Source organism: Myotis davidii, unplaced genomic scaffold (genome assembly GCF_000327345.1).
Source record: "Myotis davidii unplaced genomic scaffold, ASM32734v1 scaffold209, whole genome shotgun sequence".
NCBI classification, from domain to species: domain Eukaryota; kingdom Metazoa; phylum Chordata; class Mammalia; order Chiroptera; family Vespertilionidae; genus Myotis; species Myotis davidii.
In genome coordinates, this window is record NW_006300047.1 from 2,315,206 (window position 1) to 2,322,221 (window position 7,016).

General features: G+C 46.8%; 1 pseudogene; it reads right to left on the bottom strand.

Annotated features, from left to right (window-relative positions):
* Positions 1 to 3,835: 3,835 nt before the first annotated feature.
* Positions 3,836 to 4,198, bottom strand: LOC102773025 (annotated as a pseudogene).
* Positions 4,199 to 7,016: the final 2,818 nt, after the last annotated feature.

Below are 7,016 nucleotides of genomic sequence, written 5' to 3' on the forward strand. Positions count from 1 at the left end.
AGCCTGGGTGAGGGGCTGATGGCTGTTTGCAGGCTGGCCACAGCCCCCAGCCACCCAAGCTCCCAGTGGAGGCTGGCTGGAAGCAGGTATCTGGGATTTATTTGTCTTCTATAATTGAAACTTTGTTGCCATGAGTAGAGGCTACAGCTGGCTCAGGGCGGGCAGGAAGCTTGGCTTCCTCCATCGCCTGGGCAACCAAGCCTCCTTCTTGCTTCAGCTCCATGGCTGCCAGCCGCCATCTTGGTTGGGTTAATTTGTATATAGTTGCTCTGATTGGCTGGTGGGCGTGGCCTAGGGCATAGCGAAGGTATGGTCAATTTGCATGTTTGTCTTTTATTAGTTTAGGTGAGAGAATTAGACAGTAAACAACAAGCACACAAAAGTAAAATACATAGAAGGTGAAATGTCAGTCTAGGGAGGGGCTCAGAGTGTAGAGGGGCAGTTGCAATTCTAGATGAGATGGTCAGGGCGGGCCTGGTTGAGAAGGTGACATCTGAGCAAAGAGCTGAAGGACGTGAGGTGGTTGGCCAAGTGGATATCTGGAGAAGAGTGTTCAGGTGGAGGGAACTGCAGGTGCCAGGACTGTCCCAGGAACAGCTGGGGGCCAGCGTGGCTGGAGTATGAGCAAACACAGGTAGGTGATGAGTGCAGAGAGGTGATGGGAACCAGAAGGGTCTTGTAGGCCATTGTTCCGATTTAGTTTCTCCTCTGAGTGACATCGGGGCCAGTGCTGGGTTTAGAGCAGTGGAGGGTGAAGATCGTTATGGGGTTGTGGAGAGAGTTACAAAACTTCACATGATGGTTACCTTTTCTGAACCCTCAGTGAAACTACAGTGAGTGCAATTTATTTATAAATCACATTCTTTCCCGTTCTTCGCCCCCCCGAAGGCTGCTCCCTCTTCCATGTACCACAGCTGCACACCTGCCTAGGCCTGGGCCAAACCTCCAGCTCTGAGGACAGCTGGCCTGGGGACAGTGTGGACGAAAAGGGGCCACATGCTAACCTGACCAGCTCAGGGAAGGCCTGCATGACGGCCTTGCAAACTCAGACCTAAAGTAACCGCAAAGGATGGTCCAAAATTAAAGTTTTTTTTAAATTAAAAGGCAGTTTATAATGGGTAGGTATGTCCTACTCCGGTATCTTCCCTGTAAAATATCAACTTTGATCATGACCGAGCCTATTGTGTTTTTATAATATCAGGGTAACTTGTAACTTCTCTTTTTCAGGACCCCTCAGGACACAACCAAAGCACGAGGGCAGAGATTACAAATCCCCTCACTGTTACTGTTACCATATTAATTGTTGACTGTTAACTATCCTGTCCCCAAGCATGTGCCCATCATTTCACTTTTTATCCAATCCCAGAGGTTCCCTGCCCTCCCCCACTTTGCTTTCTCCAGCCTCCCTAATCTATCACCAATGGATTTCATGCAACCCACTTATGTCTCCTCCGTTGATGGTAATTTATAAAAATAGGTGAAAAACCGCCCGTTCTCCCAGAGCATTATCTCACTACATTGAGATTTTGCTTCCTGGCCATTGTCGACAGTTTGGCTCACACTCATAAAAATCCTTTGCAGGTTTGAATGTTTCTCATGTTGACAACAGAAAGAGCAGAAAAGAGGGTGGCCATTCTCTGTCTCCCAGCTTCCTGAAGACCATGGGACCCTGAGCTCAGTTCTCTTTCTAGAGTCATGTGGGGTCAGAAATAAATATATTACATCCCCAGGGAGGAAACACAGTTAATAACAGGAACCAGAGAGGGGAGGAGGGAGGAGCGGAGGTGTCTGAAAGAACATGCAGTTGGGGGGTGGAGGGTGGGGTCTTGTCTAGAAGAGAGGAAGGCTTCGACTTCCCCCAAGGCTGGCCTCTGCATTGCCCAGTGACCTCCTCCCAGACCACCAAGTGGGTGAGGGCACTCAGGTAAGAAGTCAGGGAGAACATTCAGGTGTGAAAGATGGGTCCAGGAGACCACCTGGGTGCGAATTTAACCACAGAGAGCCAAAACCATGTAAACTTACATCTCGGCAGAAGAGTTGGAGAAATTACTACACCGCCCTGATGCCTAAAGGCAAGACCATCAAAAGGTTTATTCCCCTCAAGGCCAGGTTGAGGATAAAAGCTTATCTGTCTTCAAACCCTGCCTCCACCACTTTCCACCTGGGGACCCAGAGTTGTGTCACCTCTGAGCAGTGTCTGCTTTCTTCTTTAAGTGTAGAATAAGGCTGGAGACCAGCAAAGGGCTTAGGTGGATGTGAGAACCATCTAAAGAGGTGCTTGAAGGGGCTAGGCCAGTGGTCGGCAAACTGCGGCTCTCGAGCCACATGTGGCTCTTTGGCCCTTGAGTGTGGCTCTTCCTAAGCCTTAGGAGTACCCTAATTAAGTTAATAACAATGTACCTACCTATATAGTTTACGTTTTAAAAATTTGGCTTTTCAAAAGAAATTTCAATTGTTGTACGGTTGATATTTGGCTCTGTTGACTAATGAGTTTGCCGACTACTGGTAGGCTGTACCTGGCGCACAGTAAATACTCTCGCAAAGTGAATCACTGCTATTATCCCAGGTTTCCAAGTTACTCTGATGCCATAAAGGAACCAAGAAGGACTAGGAACTTATGACGCCAATTCATAAAATTGGAAAGGCACAGATTTGCATAGAGGAGAAAGGACAAACCCATGTCTTTGGGAGGAAGGTTGTTTGCAACAAAGAGAACATCCTTGTAACTCTGGGGAAGGAAGACCTACCGTGTTTGAGGAGCCAAGGCTGTGAGCGACAGGGTATGGTGTGGACTTGTTTTGTCTGATTTAAGATGCATCAGGTGTCAATGCTCTTTAAAAATCAGATACTCTCTCCCTCTGATCTACTTCCGATTGCCTGTCTCTCTCTCTCTCTCTTTCTCCCTCACCCTCTTTCTACTGCTCTTTCTCCCCGACCCACTCTCTCCCTTTCCCCCTTCCTCCCTCCCTCCCTCCCTCCCTCCTCTCCATCTCTGTCTGTCTCTGTCCTTTTATATTCTGTCTCTCCCTTCCTTTCTCCCTCCCTCTCTGTCCTTTGGTTTTTGTCTCTATCCGTGACACAGATGCACATACATAGACATGCATTACATGCACATACATGCCCACACACATGCACACAAGCACACTCACATGTGTGCATGTATACATGTGCACACACAGCATCCTCTGCTCTCCAGCCCTTTGGTCCCTCCTGTCTGTGGCATCTCATTTCTCTGTCACTGAACCACTCTGATTGTGCCTGCATCTGTCTTCCCCGCTGGACTGTGAGCCCCTTGCATGCAAGCCCGGATCTGTCTATCTGTGGCTCCCAAGTGCCCGGTACAGTGCCTGACACATCCAGGCAGCTCAGAGAGTAAGCCAAGTGGGCATTTGGCTGCATGCCTCCAGGGGGATTTTTTTGTTATTAATCCTCCATTGATTTTTTTTAGAGAGAATGGAAGAGAGGAAGGGAGGAAAGGGGAAAGAGAGGGAAATATCCATGTGAGAGAGACACATGGAACGAATGCTTCCCACACGTGCCCCTTCAAGGCCAAGGATCAAACCTGCAACCCTTTGGTGCAAAGGCCGACACTCCAACCACCGAACCACACCAGCCAGGGCAGGAGGATTTCCTCTTTAGCAGAGTGGGAAGCGAGCTGTATGCCTCCAGCACACCCATCATCACAGACTGAGTTCTCCAAGCCCTTGTGGCTCCTGCCAGCTCCACCAGATGGTCTGATTCTTGTCTAAGTCTGCCTTCCCATCTTGGAACAGGAATGATCACCTTGACTTTCCTTCCAGAGAGGAAGGGGAATCCTTGAGGTGCCAAGGGCCAGTCATTGCTCCCGGAGCAAAGGGGATGTCAACTTACCACCATGGTCCTTGTAGCCGGGGTCCCTCTCAACCACTGGGCCCTGCAGCCCACTCCAGGCCCATCCCAAAAGGGCCAATTCTGGGTCTCCTTTCTGCAGCAGCGTCAACGAGATCTTCCTGGCCAGAGCCTCGCCATCAGGCTCCTGGAGCAAGGCGCAGTGGTACTCCCTGGAGAGAAGCTGCTCCTCCAGCAGGTTGTCCAGGAGGGCCTGCACCTGGCTTCGCTGATGGCTGGAGAGGAGCATCCGGACCTGAGTCAGGATGGTCTGGAAGTGGTTCATGGCAGCGCTCGGAGGAGGGCAGCTGCCGATAGCCAGAGCCTGGGATTTCTGCTCACCCAGCCTGCAGCATCCAAAACATGAAGTGAAAAACAGGATGAGGGAACCTCTGCAGTTTATTGCAATTTATTCCTGCTTAGGAAGAGTTCCTCATTTGCATTGTAGGCTGGGGTTCCTGGTGAATGGTTGGAAATGGGTTCGTGGGTGGATTCAGACCCACTGGCATTTGCAGGTACCACCAGTGTGCACATGCAGAGAAGCCCACAGCTATGAGTTCCATTCGATCTGGTATTTACTGAAATTCCAGTTGGGTATTTACTGAAAGAAAGGGAGCCTGACTCTTCCAGGGCCTCTAAGGTGAAAGACCTTTTCAGATGTTTTATCAGTACAGGAAGGCAATTGGGGCATAAAGGTTAAGCAATTGGGTTTGGAGCCTGAGTTCAAATCCTAGGTCCACTGTTTGCTAATCATTTGCCCTTGAGCAAGTGATTCAGCCTCCATTCTTCCATCTGAAAAGGTAAAGTGATAATAGTATTTGCCTCATAGAGTTGGATAGAATGATAATAATAGTACGTACATCCAGTGTTTAAAGAACACCTCGTATTATCTACAATATGATAAATATGAGCCATTATTTTAATTTTCATTGCCATTATTATTATTATTGATTAATCATGCCAACAATTCTGTGTCATCTTGGGTTTAACCTCACTAAACTTCAGTTTCCTCCTCTGCAAAATCTCCTATGAAAAGTAATCCAATCTCATCTAGTTTTCTTGAGGATTACAAGAGATAATGAATACATTTAAGGGGCTTAGCATTAGACCTAGTAAGCATGTAATGAACATTAACTATCTATATATATATGAAAAGCCAGCGACCATAACGCCTTAACAACCAGAATGACTGGTCGCTATGACACCCACTGCGGCCAGCGAACCACCTGGTCAGGGGGTGGGGTCGGCCAGCAAACCTCCCACCATCTCCTCCTCCCAACAGACTCGGCCCCAATCCGCCCTGATTGGGGCCTGGCCAGCCAGACACCACCCGTGCATGAATTCGTGCACTGGGCCTCTAATATACTAATATTATCCCCAATTTAGTAATGCGCAAAAGAAAGGCTTTGCACAGGAATAGGTCTCTTTCAGAATTTTACTCTAAAAATCCCCAACCTAACTTTTTTTCATAGCTGACTGCTCTCACTGCCCATTCTGAAACATAACCATGACCTGGTTTCCTCTTCTGGCCTCAGCTTTACCATCTCTTAGAGGAGACCATTTGCATTCGCTCATTTTTATGAGACAAATAAGGATTGCCATTTCCAGTATGGTTGAGTGGCTCCTATCTGAACAACTCTACCACAGATGACAATTATAAACTCTGGAGAAAAATATAAAAAATAACTACCTGGAGGTACTGGAGAGTGACCAGAGATGGCAAATACTAGAAGGGAGTCAACTTGTGGAAGATAAGACTCTCACTGGTGAATTCTCAGCTCACAAGTTTAGTCTGAGGGAAGGTCACAGTCAATGTTGTGCCAGACAAGTAAAACTATTGAAACATACAAAGAGTTACTGCCCTAAATGACCAGAGGACAGAATTTGGGATAACAATCCCTGCTGGAAAATGGGGGTTGAAATTTGAGAAAGGAGAGAGGCACAGAGAAGTTGCTCCAAATTCTATGCATAAACTGCCCAATATTTAGCTGACCCCCAAGTAGCTCAGCTAAGGCTAAAGGCACTGAACTGAGAATTGAGTTGCAACCTACTATGGGGGTGTGGAGTGGATGGGAGACTTTGCATTTGATGCCAACCAAGTTATGAACCTGCTAAAATAACAAAGAAGTTAACACTGTTCCTATTACATCAGAATCCAGAGTGTCTACAATCTTTCATTCATGATGTGCAGCATCTATTCAAAATTACTTGACTATAAAGAAACAGGAAAAAGAGACCTAGAGTGGAGAGAACACGTTTGGCTTCTGGGGGCCAGTGCTAGGCGAGGTGCACTGTACCTGCTTGTGTATCTTGTAAGTAGCCAGCCATTTTCAGTTACTGTACCAGAACCTCTTTTCATAGACCTATTAGTGCATCTGTAACTGGGTTGATTTCTTAATATATTGGAAGGTTTTTGCTTCCTTAAACTAGTAAGTCATCACACAGAGTTTTATTTTGAGTTTTTCTTTTTGTGCACTGTCCTCATGGCTATACTCTCCAGAGAACTCGTTCCTCTAGGAATCATATTTAATGAAGATATTTCCATATTGAAGTGATGTAGGTGGGGTATGAAAGGGAGGGGGTCGATGCATTTTATTCTGGACTGTATTTGAAGTGTTAGATGGCTAAGTATTAAAAGCATTCAAATTAAATCCTTAGCAATCAGAACACTTGCTTTATTAGATTTTGCCAACAGCTAATCTGTTCCTCTTTCTGAAACTATTAAGGAAAACAATTAACAATAAAACTTCCTATTATAAAGGCAAGTAATTAATCTACACTAATAAAAGAGAAACATGGTAATTGGCGTACGACCACTACCCTTCCCATTGGCTAATCAGCGAGATATGCAAATTAACTGACAGCCAAGATGGCTACTGGCAGCCAGGCAGCTTAAACTGAACATGAGGCTTGCTTGCTTCAGTGATGGCAGACTCCAACGTTCCCCGCCTGCCTTGCCGGCCTCTGAGCGGGCAGTTTGAAACATAGTAACATATAGAAGCTAAACAAAACTCCAGAAACCTGCTTTCAGGGAGCTGGGATCTCAGAGCTGGAGTTGATACAGAGTTTCTATTATAGAACCTAAACCAACCAGATACCTGCTTTCAGCAGCAGAGGCCTAAGAGCTGGAGCCTCAGAGCTGAAGTTGG